A 20,267-nucleotide genomic window follows, 5' to 3' on the forward strand; every position below is an offset into this window, starting at 1 on the left:
CCAATGGTTTAGCCCTAAGCTTAGTGCTACGTGTCCAATTATTTTAGTCCAGTTGATCGATTAAAAAAAAATTAAAACAAATATACCCACTACAATTAAGTGCTTAAAGCGCTTCACAATGGGTCTCAAGTCAACAGCAACACGACGTGCTTAGAATAAGGCGGTTTTACAAGTTGTTTATGCTTTAATCGGCCAGGTACTCATTTTACCCTCATTCTTTCTTATTCTTTTCCTATTTTCTTTTCTTTTTTTCTTTACTAACATTGTATCTATATAATTGCATTTTGTATCAACTATTTGAAACTGTCGAATATACAAGTTGGACATGCCAAATGCATGTAAATAGAGTTGATTATACAACGAATATTGCATATGACACTTGCTTATGTATTATGTAGATATTTAATTCTCAATATTATCAATTAATTGACATTGAATACTATTTATATAATTGATCATTTGTATCTATGCATAAAAGTTACAAAGAGCATTTAAAGGGTTTTTGGAAACTATTGGCTCTTAAAACATACGATGCGGATTTCCTTCCTTTTTTTCCCCTTCTCTCTCTCTCTCTCTCTCTCTCTCTCTCTCTCTCTCTCTCTCTCTCTCTCTCTCTCTCTCTCTCTCTCTCTCTCTGTGTGTCTGTTTCTCTCTCTCTGTCTCTCTCTCTCTCTCTCGCTCTCTCTCTCTCTCTCTCGCTCTCTCGCTCTCTCTCTCTCTCGCTCTCTCTCTCTCTCGTCATTCTTTTTTCTTTTCATTGTTCTCTTCCATTTTTCTTCTTTTTTATTTTCATAATTATTGGTCCAACAAGGCAGTCTATCGCCTCATTACAAATCGGATGTTAGTGATTTGAAGTGGTGTGCAGTTTGATTACATACAGCGTGATTGATAACAAGCACCGATACAGTGTTTGAACTGCAATCTTTTACCCAACTGAAGGACGTAGACATTTTTTTTTTAAATTGAGCTTTATATAGGGCAATATCCACTAAATGTACTCAAAGCGCTTTACAAGGGGTCCCTGGTCAACAGCAACATTTAACATGTAGGACGGGACATGACGCCTGTTAGGCGATATTACAATTTTTTTCGGACAAAGACAACGCAGTTAACAGCCAGGTACTCATTTTACACCTGAGTACGGTGAGAGAATGTGAGTAAAGAGCCTTTTCCAAAGACTCAACTATGCGCCGAGCGCGAGGCTCGAACCCAGAACCTTCCGATCCGAAAGCGAGTGTCCTACCACTAGCCGCACTACTAGAAACAATAGCAGTAACCTGTGTGACGTCATCTTCATTCCATATTTATCTATATTATTATCATCGACCCAGTACCAGATCGTGGCTTATTATTAATAAGGTAAACCAACACGATGAAATACGACACCATAACTCGCCTACGGACACCAATCATAAACATCAGCAGCACACTGCCGTACTCTCTGGAAAAACACATATTTAAAAATTTGGCCAGAAATCTCGTCATTCAAATATCGATCGATTTAAATGACTCATCTTGGCAAAAACTCTCAAACCCGGGACTTCGACGGACGTCGAAGTCCCGGGTTTGATAGTTTTTGCCAAGATGAGAGTCATTTAAATCGATCGATATTTGAATGACGAGATTTCTGGCCAAATTTTTAAATATGTGTTTGGCCAGAGTACGGGAGAGCACTGCTGCAGTGTACACTCACAAAACGCCTTGGGGGTTGTTTCTCATTACAGTGCACTCTGGATACGTCGACGTTGCCTAAGTCGATTTTTACCCAAGTCGATTTTTTTTCTTGGTCCCTCCCCCTTCTTCCTATATAACATTAGTAAAAAAAAAAAAAACTCCACATAAGTCGACGTCGCTTAAGTCGATGCTCTTTTCACTCATGACTACAAAAAAAAAAAAAAAAAAAAAAAATCACAAATAAACAAGTATTTACATTGGTTAAAAAAGCTACCAGTAAGAATTTTAAGTGGTTAAGAATAATATCCGCGAACGATTGGCGCACATCGATGTGATGTAGGTGCTTTGCCTGACGTCCGTGTTCAATGTACATGAGCAGTATTGAATAACTTTAATTTCTCCATCTCAAATTTTACATGTCGCAACTTCAAGTTCAAGATTTTTTTTGTTCTAATCCCAGGCCATCCTATGTAATGGCCCTCTTAATTAGTATCAATTTTATCAAGAGGAATTCAAGTCAAGTCTACAACTACAATGGCAAGCCTATCGCGGAAAAGGAAGATTCGATGCACTTGGAAAGTTTGGCATGCGACAGAAAATCATCGCATAGGAAATTGGCATACCAGCTATTTCTGTCTCGACGATTTACAAGAAGCATGACCTTGACCCAGAGGCTCCTACCCTTCCACTTTTCGCGGAATAATTTCACTTAATTGGAATACATTCCACATTCAAGGCAAAAATTCCGCTTCTCACCTCTCTGTCGAGGAAAATAAAATAAAAAATCTCTAGCGAAAAAAAAATGAGCTATGGCTTATTTCGTCATCTCCTATGGTCAATCAACACACATTTTGTATGTCTGATTAGTCTCTTTAAAGTGTGTGCTGCTGATGTCGGATAATATTATGTTTGGGAGGGGGTTGACCGAAGTATTACTATTATTATTGTGACTCCAATTCGTGAGGTCAATGACCTTGGTAATATTATATGTTGGCTTCGATCGGTAATAATATTATTTGAGTACGGTCAGCTTCTTTCCCTATTTAATTTTAGCCCTGTGTCCGTGTGTGTGTGTGTGTGGTGTGTGTGTGTGTGTGTGTACCGGCACGCGCGTTTGCTTGATTAGGTGTGTGTGTATGGGGGGGGGGGGAGGGTCCTGACAAGGTTAAATCCATCCATTCAATGCTTTGCTCTCAGACGGCCAGGACCTGTGTGTTCTCTATTATTATTTGACCCCATTCTTCGTCTTTACACAATCTGTACATTTTTACACATTTTTTATTTTTAATAATTTGAGTACTTTTGGATTGTCTATTACATTTTCTGTTGCAAAGCATGTCATAGTCAATAACAGTAAGTTGATTCCGCTTTTTTATCTCAAATTCCGATTTTTATGTATTCTGATTCCTCTATGGGACTATTGGGGGTAGGAGCCTCTCATGACCACTACAGAGACCGCGCGATATGAAGGGACATAGTTATTCTAGATTGGTTTGCTTTGTTCAAATAAGTTTTTGCTCATTTGGTTACACTCCGGTTAAGTTGATTTTCGGATAAGTCGATTTTTTTCTCGGTTCCCCTGGGCATCGTCTTATCCGGAGTCCACTGTATTTGTTTTGTATTGTTTGTCTTTGTTGGATTGTGTTTGTGTGCGTGTGTGTGTTTGTGTGTGTGCGTGTGTGTGTGTGTCTGTGTGTCTGTGTGTTCATTGTTTCTACGTTTTTTATCTTATTTTTATTATTGATTCTAAATTTGATTTTTTTGGGGGGGAAATTTGATCCTCCCAAAATAATACCAGATTATAGATGAATCACTTGTTATAAATTTAAGTTTCTAGCCACAATGTTGTTTGTTGTTTTTTAAATAAAGGTATTTTGTAGATGATTAACGACAGATCAACAACAACAAGAAGAACAACAATAACATCAACAACAACATCTACATCATCATACAGCATCAGCAACGACAACCACCATCCATTATAAACACCAGCACCATCCCCCTGCATTCCGTGACGTAGGCACGCGGCCCGTTTAAATTGAAACCGGACGCCGATATGACAGTCGCAGACGTGACTATTTTAAGGTAAAAACAACAAGATCATCATCATCATCATCATCATCATCATCATCATCATCATCATCATCCTCATCATCATCATCATCCTCATCACCGCCACCATCGTCATCATAAACACCAACAACAAAACAACATCGCCATCATCATCGCCATCAACAACACCGCCACCACCACCACCATCATCATCAACACCGCCACCACCACCCCCATCCTCTTCCTCCCACTGACTGACGTCAGCCATCAGTAGTGTTAAATTGAAAACGGACATCCATATGACAGATACAGACGTGACTATTTAAAGGTAACACCAACGACAACAACCCACACACGTAGATGAACATCCACTTTCATTGTCATTGCCATTCATCGCCTCCGTTATCATTCATCATCATCATCATCATCATCATCATCATCATCATCATCATCATTATCGTCAACATCATCATCATCATCCATCGTCAACATCATCATCATCATCCATCGTCACAACAATCACCACTACTATCATCATCATCATCATCATCATCATCATCATCATCATCATCATCATTCATTATCACTACAACCACCACTACTATCATCATCATCATCATCATCATCATCATCATCATCATCATCATCATCATCATCATCATCATCATCACATCATCATCATCATCATCATCACCTTCGCCATCACCATCACCACCATTACCATCACCATCACCACTATCACCACCACCAATATTATCATCGTCACCATCACCACCATCATCATCCTCATCAATATGATCCCCATCACCACCAGTCACAACCTTAATAATTAAGATCCATACCTTTCTATATACTATGATTGAAACCTAACACCTTCCCCGTGTTATCATAAACCCCCAAGTCCTCTAATATCAAACTCATTGCAACTGTTTTCCAACCAAACAGTTTTTTGTTAATTTTGAATAGGTAACTTCATCTTCCAATAACTGTCAAATTGAATACTACATAAGGTGCCCGAGGCGATGCACTGTACAAATATTGAACACAAAATTTAACAGTTTCACTTTTCAACAGAATACCTGATACAGAACGTTTTTCGAGTTCAAAACCCCTTCAGTCGTAATCAAAAACAGTTACTTCAAATAACAGACATATTGAATATTAAGCTACCGGAGGCTGTGGATTGTGTAAAATATTTCACACAAATGAATTTAAAAGCTTTGTATTCGAACAAAATACCGAAATACGGAATGTTTCGAGCTCAAAACCCTTCTTCGGCCATAACAACAATAATAATAATAATAATAATAATAATAATAATAATAATAATAATAATAATAATAATAATAATAATAATAATAATAATAATAATTATAATAATAATAAAAACTTCGATTAACAGACAGATTGAACATCAAGCTACCACCAGCGGCTGCAGACTGAAAAATAATATTTAACACAAGTGTACGTAACATCTTCGTATTAGAACAAAATACCCAATACGGAACGTTTAGAGCTCAAAACCCCTTTTCAGCCATCATCAAAAACGGTTGTTAAAAAAAAAATCACTAATTCCAGGTTTTGTGGGGTCCACTGTAGAAAGTTTGTTTCTAACCAACATACCAATCAAATCTGGAAGACTTTAAAACTGAACAGGTTTTCTATTATAACACTTTTTTTTTTCAATTCCACGATTAGCGTGATGCCAATGCTATGAAAGTGACTTAAATTAAGAAATGAAGGAGCAGGCACCGGTGTAAGATAAAGACGAGAACAAAATGTATGAAAGGTGTCAGACAAATCAAGAAAAAAAATACAAGAAAAAAATACAAAAAACATCCCCCCCAAAAATCAGTGGACCTCGACTGGGGATCGAACCTCAGACCGGTCAGACGTGCTGCTACCAATAACATGACTTAACTGTGTTTCTATGTAAAAATATTATGACATATTTCCCAACAACAAAACAAGTGTCAATATAGAACGTCCAATTATCGAATTGTTTATGTACCTTCCTTCACAGAAAGCTCGGTCAAGCGTAGAATAACTGATAATACATCTTTGTAAAAACTCTCCACGAATCCGCTGTGTCACCATCCGTGTCACAAAAACACCTTTCCCCTTTGTTTCTTGGTACTTGCCGCTTATTAAGTCTTACTCGCTAATTAAAAAAGTATAATATATGATTCTTTCATTTCTTTGTATTTATTTAAAGATTTATTTTTTACGTCCCCAATATCAACTATGAGCTTTCAAGTATATGTTATTAATTGCGCGATACTAATATAACGAGTTTAATCATACAAAGAAATGAAAGAATAAGTTTATTCCACCCTTCCAAGTAAGATTATTAGATATTTCGAAACGAATTGTTTGGTAGATAGTAGTACGTCTATTCATCATAATTTGTGTTTTTCTCCATCTGCTTGAATGACAATTGGATTCAGTAGTCTGATGTCAAGCCGCCTGGCAACGGCGGCCATCTTGGTTCTAAACAAAGAAAATCATTACTTTTTATTCTTCAAGCTGGCTAGAACTTTTCATATGTCTTGTGACCAGAATGTGTAAAAGTCAAAACATGATCAAGTTTATGGGGTTTTTTCTCCTCTGGATACGATTTTATGCTCGCCGGAGTAATATTTCACACGGCGTCCGCCATTGTTCCGATAGTTTAGAGCCAGTGTTGCCAAGTTACCATGCGTCATTATGAAGGAAGTGACGTTACGACTATTGAATCCTATTTGACCCAAAAAGAAAACTTACTTAAAACATATTAACTCTTCCTATATTTTAATATTTACTGCCTTCAACGATAATTTTATAGGAAATCGTACGTCTGGGATGTATTAATACAGTATTTGATCGTAATATTGAATATTTCTTAAGCTCGGTCCCCGGTCCGAAAATCTAATATTTCAAGGTCATAAACTATAGATAGAACGAAGATGACGTCACTCATTTCTTTGCTATTGGTTTGGTTTCTTTTTTTTTTTTTTTGTTGCCATCCACGTTTATGAGTAATTCTCACTTAACTGTATCAACCAGACTATAAACGTTCATGGTTACACATGTTTTTTTGTGTTGGTCCATTATACTTCCGGATGGCAATGTTGTGGGCTTCTTAGCCAAGTGCATACTATCTTTATATTCCAAAAGTCACATGACTCAAACGTAGCTGCCTGAAGCTCGAAGAAATAATAAATAAAAGTCGAATAGAAGCTACAATTTAATTACTATTGACAGATGATATGGACTTTTCGGGTTTCCCTTTTGTCAACTAAACACGACCAATGAAACACACATGCCCTTACAGAGAGAACACCAACATAGCATTGCGCATGCGTCTCTCTCTTATCAACTGAGGAAATATATTGTTTGGTTAATGAGATATCACTGTATTTGACAAATCACTTTTCAAAAGAAGTTATTGTATACATACTTTTATAAAATAGGCGTGTAACAATAAATTTATTTTGATAAAAGTTCAGTTATATGTTGCAAAGAATGAAAAATAATAATGAATGCACCGAAGATTAAGAGTACCCGCCGTGAAATCACTGACTTCACGGTTCAATAACTGGGACAAAAAGATTGCTGAGAAATGATTTAACGGGTGCATCACTGTAAACTTTTCATTAAAATAAGTTTATTGGTTATACTTTCATTTTATAAAAGTATGTATATAATAACATTTTTAAAGTGATTACTCAAATATAATTAGGAGTGATATCTCATTAACCAAACGATTTCCTCAGTTGATAAGAGACGCATGCGCAATGCAATGTTGACGTTCTGTCTGTAAGGGCATGTCATGTATGAAACACCCAACACGAATGAGAGACAAGAGGATGGCATCGCTAAGGCGAAATAGCCATAGTTGTAATATTAGTCGTGTGGAGCCCGGGATGGCCGAGGCCATTCGGGCACCGGGTTGGATCTCCTTCCGTCACATATTATTCAGGGCGGGCCGTTCAAGGCCCCCACTTATAGGCCCGAAATCCGGGATGGTCTACTGACGGTCAACCATCCTTTGCCCCCAATATGCCTCAAGCACCCCAGCCAACGACAAAGTAGGTGATCTATGGAGGGTACGCTCACTTCATCCCCTGTCCAACATGTACCAGTAGTGGTCAAGACCCCGAAACCGCAGAGCATCTAGTTGAACGGTGCGTTGTTAAGAAGCTTCCGGCGAGCTTGCTATGCTACACGAGTGCGATAATGAGTTTGCGTCCTGGTTAGATCGTCATATCATAGTAGTGTGAGCACCATTAGAAGCTGCTGCAATTGGATTCATTAGCCTGTCACGTCCGCCCAGAAACCAACAGCTTGGTTCTAAGCAAAAAAAAAATGGGTACTTTTATTCTTCATGCTGGCTAGAGCTTTTTCACATGTCATGTGATCAGAATGTATAAAAGTCAAAACATGATCAGATTTATAATGTTTTCTCCTCTGGATACACTTTTATACTCGTCAGAGAAGTATTTCATAAGGGCTTCCGCCATTTGTTCCGATAGTTTAGAACCAGTTACTAAGTTGCTATGCGTCATTTCAAGGGAAGTGACGTCACGACAGTTGAAGCCTATTGTTGTGATGCATTGGCTATCTATCTATGGTGTAATTTGTGAGTTTCAATCACTTGAAGAAATCATCAGGCCCTATTTTCAACCATCGATTTTTTGCGAGTTGTCTCCTCGTCATAGTGAAGCGTTCGATGTCTTTGGACACAACACGGGGACAAATCCAGTGACAAAGCAAGCCATTCTCTTAATATCATAAATTCCCTCTCATTGTACTTGGGTGTAAAATGAGTACCTCGGCGTGAACATAGTCCAAAAACATTAAATTGTAATATCGCAATTGTCTCGTCCTCCATGTTAAGTGTTGAGGCGAATTGTTACGGGGTGAAAATTGAGTAAAGAGCCTTTTCCAAGAACTCAAATATGCGCCACTCAGAGCTGCGCTGGAGTAAGATTCGTTAATATCAACAATGCACCATTATTTGAAAAGTCACGATTCGCCAGCGATGTTTCCTTCCTAGGGTCAACCTGACATTTGAAACAATTTCAATTTGTTTACACTTGGGGACAGACGGATGGACATAGTCTTCATTACGTCACCACTAATTATAGAAACCATGAATGCAGCGGAAGGAAAAGTGATCTAATTTTATTTTTTTTTAAGGATATAGATAGTATGAAGTTATCGTGACTCAGGTCTTTGTTATTGCTTTTTGCCATCCATCTTTATGAGTAATTCTCACTAAACTGTATTAACCAGACTATAAATGGTCAAGGTACACACAGTTGTGTGTTGGTCCGTTATACTTCCCGATGGCAATGCTGTGAGCTTCTTAGCGAAGCGCATTCTATATATTAAAAAAAGGTTGGTGTATTAGTGGAATGCGTTTGTCTTAAAGTATGTCCCTTAGTGGTGTGGTACAGCTGGACTGCTGCCACGACCTGGCCCCGTTTTCTAGGCGTTGTTGCCAGCATTAACGGCCAGGTACTCATTTTACACATGAATACGATGAGAGAACGTTATAGAGCCTCCTCCAAGGACTCAAACCATGCGCCGAGCGAGGCTCGAATCCAGGACCCTCCGATCCGAAATCGAGTGTCATGCATACCACTTGACCACACAAAGCCGCAAAACGCTCACAAAAGCACGCGATTCATGATAAAATAAGTCACAAGACTGCGACACCACAGCGAAAACATACTCAGCCGCTAAAAGCCAAAGATTTCAAAATAAATAATTTTTAAAAAATGAAAATAACAGCTTACAAAGAAGAAAGAAAAAAAGAATAGAATACTGTACACGTTTCAGGTTCAAAATCAATCAACAAACAAAACAAAACAACAACAAAAAATAATACCAAAACATGAACACCACAAAAAAAAAAACCGATTAAACGACTATTTTTTTTTTATTGGCTGAATGTAACATACTGAGCTCCATTGATGATGCTAAAATAATAATAATAATTATCCTTCAAGCTCCCAACATGGTCATGTATTCAGTGGCAGGAAGTGGAGGGGGTGGGAAAGGGAAGACAGGAAGAGGTCTGAGAGAGAGAGAGAGAGAGAGAGAGAGAGAGAGAGAGAGAGAGAGAGAGAGAGAGAGAGAGAGAGAGAGTTGTGTGCTGGTGGGGGGATGAGGAAGGGGAGTGGAAAGGTTGGGGGGGGGGGGGGGGGGGGGGGGGAGGGGGGGGGAGGGGGGGGGAGGAAGAAGATGTAGGAGATGAGGGGGTGGGTTGGGGGAGGAGCGGGGAGAGTGAGAAAAAAAAAAAAAAAGAGCGGAAAGGGGGAGGGGAAGAGACCGAAATTTTATCCCGACAGCACGTTATAATGATGCGAACCTTTCGAGTGTCAGTCAAAACACTCAAAACGATTGAATAAAGCCAACCCCCCCCCCCCCACCCCCCACCCCCGTACCCTCAACCTTCCATACCACAAAACTCAATCTCTCATGCCCTCTTGTTCCACCTTCCAGCATTCTATCTATGCTACATAATGGCTATTTACTCGTATCTCAATGGCAACAAGTATATGCAAATCCTCCCCCCCCCCACCCCCCCCACCCCGGCCAGCAAAGCTGTCAAAGATGGCATTTCCCAACAGTGCCATCATCATCATCATCATCACCACAGCCGTCATCCCCTATTCAGCCGTACTCTGGAAAACCCCATTTTTGAAAATTTGGCCAGAAAACTCGTCCTTCAAATATCGATTGATTTAAATGACCCTTATCTTGGCAAAAACTCTCAAACCTGATACTTCGCGTAGTCCCAGGTTTGAGAGATTTTGCCAAGATGAGGGTCATTTAAATCGATCGATATTTGAAGGACGAGTTTTCTGGCCAAATTTTCAAAAATGGGTTTTTCCAGAGTACGGCAGTATTGTGATTGTGGAATGGACGCCATGGCTATGAGATATTATGGGACCAAGCCGACGTGCGCATATTTGCAGGTCCGATAACCTGACGCAATTAAGGCCTTGTTTTAATGTTGTTATGGACAATAATATTAATTAATGCGGTTGTTTTGAGTTATTTCCATTACAACAATGAGGCCACAATGATTTGGGTTATCAGACCTGCAATTAAATACACGCCAGGACGGGTCATACTGAGATAAATGATTGTCCTGAAAGCGAGTGAATGGTACCAGCATGTTTGTTAAGTAAATTAAGATTTTTGTAGCGTTGAACGGACAGCAAGAATCCATCCTATCATAATATAGACACAGCGACCTCGGTGGAACAGACGAGTAGATAGAAAGAATTCATTTGTTCAACTAATGACTTATAGTGACCATCGCATAAAACCCCTATTAAGTTGGGATGGCCATAGTGCGGCTATGTGGTCTAATGGTATGGCACTCGTTTTTCGGATCGGATGGTCCTGGGTTCGAGCCTCGCTCGGCGCACAGTTGAGTCCTTGGAGAAGGCTCTTTACTCACATTCTCTCACCGTACTAATATGACTTACTTGACTTGACTTAGATGCCTTTCGCGTCTCGACCGAAAGATCGGGTCGCCTTGGCTGTTTCCAGTATTTCCTGTGTGAGGTGTCTCCAATATTGCCGGTCCTCTGCTAGGGTTCTCAGATTTTCAAGGTCCCCTGCCGTTATGAGACTAATGCTTTGTCCAAGTGTTGTGAGGTTTTTGTTTAGGATCACAGGGAGTGTTGTGATCGGTCTTCCTCTGAAAAGGTTCCCGTGTTTTTGGAAGTATCCCGACATGGCTTGGTTTGCTGGTATGTTTTTGTCCCTGCGTAGTATGTGACCGAAAAGTTGCCATCGTTGTTGTAAAATGTCAAGGGAGATTGGTCTTTCTTTTGTGATCTTATAGAGTGATTCATTTGAGATCTTTTTGGGGTATTTGATGTCCAGTACCCTTCTTAGCTGTGTGCGATGGAAGGCATCCAGATGTTCTTCTTCGGATTTTGTCAACGCCCAAGTGCCGCAGTTATACAGAAGTACCGGTTTTACAAGAGCATGGTACAGTTTCAGTTTGGTTTTTCTCTTTATTTTGTCACCTCTAATCCATACATTGGTGAGTTTACTGAGTGCGGCGTTTGATAGCTGTTTTCTTCTTTGTAATCCTCGGTGTCTCCAATTAGTGAGCCGACTTTCTTTGTTCTTTTCCATTCCTCTTTGTTCCTCGATATTGTTGTAAATTCGGTTTTATTGACATTGACTTGGAGGTTATATTTCATGAGGGTATTTTGTATGATGTCTATATTTGCTGGTGTTGATCCAATAAAATCGACATCATCTGCATAGGCGATTTCTCTAGGGATTGCATTCTCAATATGAGTCGTTGGTTTTGGAATGACTTTTCGAACTTCTTTCAGAGCGTGTTCTAAGTATATTGTGAACAGAATCGGGCTCAGACTATCTCCTTGGGGGGTCCCGATGTTACTTTCGAACTGCGTCTGTTTTGTGGCCCCGTATATCCTTGGTTGTATCTTTGTGTTGCTGAGGAGAAATCGGATTATTCGGAGCTCGTCTTCGTCTACTATTTCTGTTAATATCTCCAAAAGTTTTCCTCTGTCGATCGTATCAAAGGCTGCGGACATATCGATTCCGGTTATTGTTATGGATATGTTTTCTTTGAGTGCCTTTGCTGCCAACCATTTATGTGTCCATACAACGTCCGATGTGCTTCGGTCTTGGCGAAACCCGCTTTGGCTATGTGATAGGTATTTTTCTATTTTCGGTCTAATTCTGTTGAGGACAATAGTTGACAGTGTTTTTCTTATGGTATTCAGTAATGTTATTGGGCGCAGGTTGTTTACGGGTCCTTTCGTTTTTCCTGGTTTTTGTATTGTAATTAGGACACCGCTGTTAATGTCCCAGTCTTTGTGTGTTGAGAATGTTTTGTTCATTATGTTTGCAATGCTCAGATCCAGGGAGAGTGTACCGCATTTCAGCAATTCAGCGGGAATTTCATCTTCGCCTGGGGATCTGTTATTGTTTAGGCACTTTATGCTATTTCTAACTTCAGTTGTTGTGATGCGGTTGTTTAGGTCTCTAGGGTTTCCTGAGAAGGGCGATATTTGTGAGACTTGTTTGTGAAATTTCTGCTGGAAGTGGTCAGTTACAATGTCAAGGATATCGTTGGGATTTGTTGTCTGTTTGCCAAATTTATCCTGTAGTTTTGGGTTCTCGAATGGTTTTCGGTTCAGAGATTTCGTCGCTTTGAACATAGACGATGCGTTATTTTTGGACTTTTCTATGTCTTCCACTTTTTTGTCTAATTCCTCGTTTCTGTGTTTTATTGTAAGTGATCGAATTGAATGCAGTATTTTGTTTCGTTCCGTTTTCAGGTTTATTATTTCTTCCGAGTCTTTCGTGTTTTGTATCCTGATCCTAAGTTCTTTTTGTTGCCGCGATAGATCGTTAATAGCGATGTTAGGCGTTCGATTTGGTTTGTTCTTAGTTGTATTAATAGAGCCTGCACTTTCTTCCCCCGCATATTTCATTGCCGCTTGCGTCTCTTTCCATTCATTGTTTGGATTGCTGTTTTGCTTTATTTTAAATAGACTTGAGTTAAGTTCATATTGGTAATGAATGCGACATTCTCGCTCATTTACTATTTTTGCCGTGTTTATTTTGACTGCGGTTTTACCTTTCTGTCTTCGTTGTCTGTACACATTTATGTTGAAATTCGTTTTTACAAGTTTGTGATCGGATGTTAGCAGTGTACCACCGTATGATCGCGAGTTGGTTGAGTAGTGTTTATGGCGGTGTCGACATATGATATAGTCTATTTGGTTGTGTATTGTTATCATTTTGTCTTGGGTTTGGTCTTTCCTTTGTCCTACCCATGTTGTCTGGTGTCTTGATGGGTGGTTGAAAGCACTGTTTGTTATGAAAAGTTTTCTCTGTTCACAGAACTGGACTAATTTTTCTCCGTTATCGTTACGTTTTCCTTTTGAGTATGATCCTAAACATAGTGTGTCACTGTCGAGACGTTTTCCTACTTTGGCATTAAAATCTCCAGCAATTATTAATATTGATTTGTTTCCTATTTTGTTCAGTGTATCGTCTAGGTCTTTGTAAAATTTATCAGTTTCCTCTGGGTATTGTTTTGCGCGTTGACTTGTTGTACTAATATGTAAAATAAATACCTGGCCCCACACTGTCCTCAATTACACAGCCATTGAAACACCCTCAGCTCAAGCGACCTTTGACGTGGTCAAATCGCGACTGGGTGACGGGGCTAATAATTCTGCGCACCGAGTAGATCGAAACGGAACGAAGCGAAGTATTCTATGAAAACGAAATCCTCGCATTATCAAATCCCCTGTATAGCAACAAGGAAATATGAGACGTCATTTCCTCACAACGCCATTACCATCACTGTTACTATCACCCTGTGTTGTAGTAGAAAGTGGACCCCAAGGCCAATGCTTCAGATAAAGCCAGATAAGAAAAATCAATTGCCTGAGTGAGAGACTAATAAAAAAAAACAAAAACAATAAATAGAGCAGGTTAGTTTATCCCTCACCCAGTTTCTCCTCCTCCATCCCTCATCTTTTCCCCCTTCACCCCCTTGTAAAATAATATGTTCGTTATTATTATTTGACATCTGGATTAATAGCGAGCGAGAGCAAAGTGATATGGAGGGGAGAAAGAGAGAAAGAAAGGAATACAATGAGGGAGGGAGAGAGAGAGAGAGAGGGATAGAGAAAGAGAGAATGAGAGAAAGAAAGAATGACATAAAGAAAGAGACATAGAGAGAGGAGAGAGAAATAGAGAAAGATAAAGATATCGAGAAAAATCTGAACAAAACATTGCTGAAGTCATATTATTCTTATGATGTAAAAAAAAAAAAAAACGTTGCCGATCAGGTACTATGTGCGGCTATGTGGTCTAGTGGTATGACACTCGCTTTCGGATCGGAAGGTCCTGGGTTCGAGCCTCGCTCGACGCATAGTTGAGTCCTTGGAAAAAACTCTTTACTCACATTCTCTCACCGTACTCAGGTGTAAAATGAGTACCCGACCGTTAACAGCGTTGTCTTTGTCCGAAAAATTGTAATATCGCCTAACAGGCGTCATGTCTCGTCCTACATGTTAAATGTTGCTGTTGACCAGGGACCCCTTGTAAAGCGCTTTGAGCGCGGTAAGTGGATATTGCGCTATATAAAAGCTCAATTTTATTTATTTTTTACTCATTTACTCATTTTAACTTGAGTACTGTGAGAAGTAAGCATAATAATAATAATAATAATAATAATAATAATAATAATAATAATAATAATAATAATAATAATAATAATAATAATAATAATAATAATAATAATAATAATAAAGAGTTAGGGATAGGAGCAAGTCCGTTTGGGAATGCAAGCAAGAGCACTAACCACAACATCCCCGAGGGCGACATGAACATGACTTTTACAAAACAAATCATTATTTCTCCCTCTCTCCCTCTCCATTGTGTTCTTCCATTCAAGCGACAACAAACTACAAGGGCCTGATTGACAAGATAACTGCATCCAATCAAACATTTTACTATTGGGTCGAAGACGCCATCTCAAGTGCAGACCAGAGATGCACTTTTATAAATTTCAAAAATTCATAGTTAGGAAGGCCACACAGCACAGCTGCAGTTGATCGAACTAGGTACCTTTCGGGTACGAAGCAAAACCGTACCGCTGAGCTACGCTGCTGTCCCTTATAGCCCGAATTATAAAAAATGGCTGACTATAACAACTTTAAAAAAATAAAATAAATTTTGACTAAACACAGAAAAAATCGGGGTTAAAATCGCTTCCTCCATCATTAACAAATATAAATATTACGGATATAAACGTTAACTATTAAATTTTAATTGATCTTGATATTGGCTGAAGAAGGGTTTTGAAACCGAAACGTTCAGGTTTTCTTTTAGTATTGTTCCTTTTTGAAGCCTTTATAATTCTGGCTCTTTATATACAATACATCAATGAACCACCTCAAAGAAGACGATGACTAAGATTGGTTATCGCCCTTGATAGGCTATGTTATGCGTCATCGACAAGAGCTCTGCTGCATATCAAAAAACTGTTGTTATCTTTATATTTATTTGATGTCTACCGGTAAGGTGGTGAGGAAAGGGGGGGGGGGGGGGTTGAGAGGGAGACATGGGGATAGCGGGGGAGAAGGGATTTGAGAAAGGGGGGAGGGGGGGTCATGCAAGGAGAGGGAGAGGCAGAGAAGGACAGAGAGAAAGAGAAGAAAGAAGAGAGAGAGAGAAAGAGAAGAAAGAAGAGAGAGAGAGAGAGAAAGAGAAAGAGAGAGAGAAAGAGAGAGAGAGAGAGAGAGGGAGAAGGGTGTTGAGAGAGGGGGAAAATAGGATTTGATAGAGAGAGAGAGAGAGGGGAAGAGAAAGACTAGGGGGGGGGGGGGAGGGGAGAGAGAGAGAGAGAGAGAGAGAGAGAGAGAGAGAGAGAGAGAGAGAGAGAGAGAGAGAGAGAGAGAGAGAGAGAGAGAGAGAGAGAGATGGACGGTGAGGGAAAAAAATGTGGGGACCCAGAGAGACAAGAGGGCGGCCGAAAAAAAAAAAAAAAAAGGGGGGGGGGGGGGGGGGCGGGGGAGGAAGAGAAAAGGGAGGGATTGGGGAACAGAAGAAACGCGAAGGAATGGAAGAGGGGTTTGATGTAACGCCTACTATGGAGGAATGGGAGAGGGACATGATGTAACGCCGAATTTGGAAGTTGTCCTCAACTTTTCATTGTTAACCCCAATATTAACTAAAAACTCATTGCAATAAATTGAGATAGAATCGCTATTATGGGCACATGATATTCTGATGACAAGTAACAAACCATTCCTTGTGCCGTACTAAAAAAACCGGATTGGAAAATTTGGCCAGAAAACTCGTCCTTCAAATAATCGATCGATTTAAATGACCCTCGTCTTGGCAAACACTCTCAAACCTGGGACTACTAGAAGTCCCAGGGTTGAGATTTTTTATTGCCAACATAAGGGTCGTTTAAATCGACCGATATTTGAAGGACGAGTTTTCTAGTCAAATTTTCAAATATGGTTGGGGTTTTTTTTTTCTAGATTACGGCAGCCTTGTTTTATAACGCGCGATCACGCAACGCCCGCTCTTAATGTTACTCCGGTAACCCATCAGAATTTAGGATGCTGACCAAACTTTGAATTAGGTATTTAGTCAATCTTAAAGTCAAATAAATGAATAGGAGGAATAAATCAGCTCCGAAAAGGCAGAATATTTAAGGCAGAAAATTAAATGAGAAGGGCAAATATATTTTCTTTAATATTAATCAGCGTGACTTTACTAAAAAAAAAAACAAACCCGCTGTATAAAATTAATTTTGACAAGCGTTGTAAAATGTAACAAAATATTGAGAGACAGTATTATGCTTCATATTTGAATGTCATTATCAACTTCAAATTGTTAATAATATTACTAGGTCTATGATAAACAACGGGCTTAAAACAACCATAAAGCATCATTAAATCGGTTCACTCTTCACTAGATACACTCACTATACACGACTTGCAGGGAAACCAGACGAAAGAGCACGTCCTCCATCTACTTTTAAGCTCGCCACTTTTTTTTTTAAAAAGGGTAATAAAAATAACTTACCTTATCAGCAACAAGTGGAAAAACGTCCAAGAAGAAAATGATCAACAGAAATAATAAAACTTAAATGTCAATTGAAATAATTGTCCACTTTTTAAAAAAATAAATAGTACGAAAAGTAGAGAAACAAATTCCTACCCTGTGAATAGTGAAGAATTTTCGTGAAGAAAAGACCGAACAAGAGAGGGAAGCCGGCCGGCGAAAAGAACGGTTCCGCAAGAGATCGAGTGTGTGTTTGTGAGATGTGAGATGAACTCAGAGCACGGCGGGAGAACGAGCGAGAGGCAGCACGTTAAATCAAAACATCACACACGATGACTGAGAGGATCTCACACAGGGCTCAATTTGTGGTTGGCAATTTGACGTTTTAAATACCAAATCCAAATTAAACAAAACTTTTGTTTGATAGTTTGTTCTTTTTTTTTTTCCTTTTTTTTTTAAAAGCTTGAAGGACTTTAATCAACGAGTTAAGATGGAGAGAAAAATAAAGTGGGTAAAATTGACTCATATAATTGGGGACAACATAAGACAAATAATATTCTATCTTGCCCGCCGTAGCCCATCGTCAGGCTATAACACTTGGCTCTGTCATTTTAAAAATAAAAATGTGAGCTTTTGGAACGTGCTCAAGGCGCTTTACAAGGGTCCCCGACGAACAGCAATTTGAAACATAAAGAACGAGACATGACGTCTGTTAGGCGATAATACCAGAGAAAACGCTAGTAACTGCCAGGTACTCATTTCACACCTGAGTAAGGTGAGAGAATGTGAGTAAAGAGTCTTTGCCAATGACTCAACTAGGCTCGAACCCAGAAAGCGAGTGTCATCACAAGACTACATAGCCGCACAAGGAATTAAGAAACTAACTTTTGGCAACAGGGTAAGAAAAAACAAGTCGAAGTCTTAAACTTTAGCCACTAAACGGGCTCAAAGCGCTTTACAGCTGTTCCAAGCGAACAGCCAAACATAATATGCATGACCGAGAGTTAGGGGAAATGTATTACATCTTTTATTTTTCGACAGAGACAACGCAGTGAACGGCTAAGTATTCGTCATAGTGCGGTAGAGAATGTATGTAGTACCTCAGAGGAGGTACCCATGGAGCCGGGATTTACCCCGGTTTCTATATCGTGAAGCGGACAACAGCAATTGCTTGCTACCCTTTTTGATAGGTCGCTAATCTATTGCAAAGTACTTTCCGCCAGATCTAGCAGACCTAGCTACCCAATCACTGCTGGGTGGACAGGGGGGTCAGAAAAAAAGATATTGACTGCACCCGGGATCGATCTCGGACCTTTGTTAAACGAGTGCTCTACCAACTGAGCTAGGGCCCCCCCCCCCCCCTTACATAGAGAATTTAGTTAAAGAGCCTTTATTTCTAATTTGAATATAATATGTGCGAAATGTTTGTATGTGTACTATATTTTAGCAGGAAAAAAAGTGATGCAAGGAAAAGCTTGGCCTTTTAACATTAAAGCCGTTTGGCACGTTTAGTATAAATTTTGGCATATTTCGCAAAACCATTCTGGCATTTCTAACTCAAAACAAACAGAACACGCGGTCACGGACAGCCGTTATGAGATAAACTCTCTCAATTTTACTTCACATTGTAGATAAAACTGATGGAATTTATTCCTCTATCTCTGAATTGAGGAAAGAAAGAACAAATGAAGGAATGATGAGTCAACTTCACAACGCTGTTAACTTCGGAGTATTTCAAAAGCAGTAATAGATAATAATAATAATAATAATAATAATAATAATAATAATAATAATAATAATAATAATAATAATAATAATAATAATAATAATAATGATGATGATGATAATATATTTTTAAAAACTAATAATAATAATAATAATATAATAATAATAATAATAATAATAATAATAATAATAATAATAATAATAATAATAATAATAATAATAATAATAATAATAATAATAATAATAATAATAAAATAAAAAAAAGTAAGAAAGAAGAGAAGAAGAAGAAGAAGAAGAAGAAGAAGAAGAAGAAGAAGAAGAAAGAAGAAGAAGAAGAAGAAGAAGAAGAATCATAATAATAATAATAATAATAATATATAATAAATAATAATAATAATAATATAATAAATAATAATAATAATAATTAATAATTAATAATATAATATAATAATAATAATAATAATAATAATAATATAATAATATAATAATAATAATATAATAATAATAATAATAATAATAATAATAATAATAATAATAATAATAATAATAATAATAGATAATAATAATAATAATAATAATAATATAGATAGATAGATTATGTAATAAAATAAATAATAGATTAGATAGATAGATAGATAGATAGATAGATAGATAGTAGTAGATAGATAGATAGATTAGATAGATAGAAGATAGATAGATAGATAGATAGATAGAATAGATAGATAGATAGATAGATAGATAGATAGATAGTGATTTGATAGATAGATAGATAGATAGATAGATAGATAGATATAGATAGATAGATAGATGTAGATAGATAGATAGATAGATAGATAGATAGATAGATAGATAGATAGATAGATAGATAGATAGATAGATAGATAGATAGATAGATAGATAGATAGATAGATAGATAGATAGATAGATAGATGATAGATAGATAGATAGATAGATAGATAGATAGATAGATAGATAGATAGATAGATAGATAGATAGATAGATAGATAGATAGAGAGATAAGATAGATAGATAGATAGATAGATAGATAGATAGATAGATAGATAGATAGATAGATAGATAGATAGATGATAGATAGATAGATAGATAGATAGATAGATAGATAGATAGATAGATAGAGATAGATAGATAGATAGAATAGATAGATAGATAGATAGATAGATAGATAGATAGATAGATTAGATAGATAGTGATAGATAGATAGATAGATT

At 38.0% G+C, this 20,267-nt stretch overlaps 1 protein-coding gene across 2 annotated transcripts in view; it reads right to left on the reverse strand.

The window, feature by feature from the left end:
* LOC144967511 (taurocyamine kinase-like) overlaps positions 1–17,651 on the reverse strand; it is a 144,201-nt gene extending 126,550 nt beyond the window's left edge. Inside the window, exon 1 of one of the 2 annotated variants that reach the window (XM_078904882.1) lies at positions 17,335–17,651. The gene's annotated coding sequence lies outside the window, so the exon portion shown is untranslated. The remainder of the gene's footprint in view (positions 1–17,334) is intronic. The other variant, XM_078904881.1, reaches the window with a different exon arrangement.
* Between the last annotated feature and the right edge of the window lie 2,616 nt (positions 17,652–20,267).

This window comes from Berghia stephanieae, chromosome 3 (genome assembly GCF_034508935.2).
Source record: "Berghia stephanieae isolate SIO BIC M18660-M18661 chromosome 3, UCSD_Bste_1.3, whole genome shotgun sequence".
In the NCBI taxonomy this organism is placed as follows: domain Eukaryota; kingdom Metazoa; phylum Mollusca; class Gastropoda; order Nudibranchia; family Aeolidiidae; genus Berghia; species Berghia stephanieae.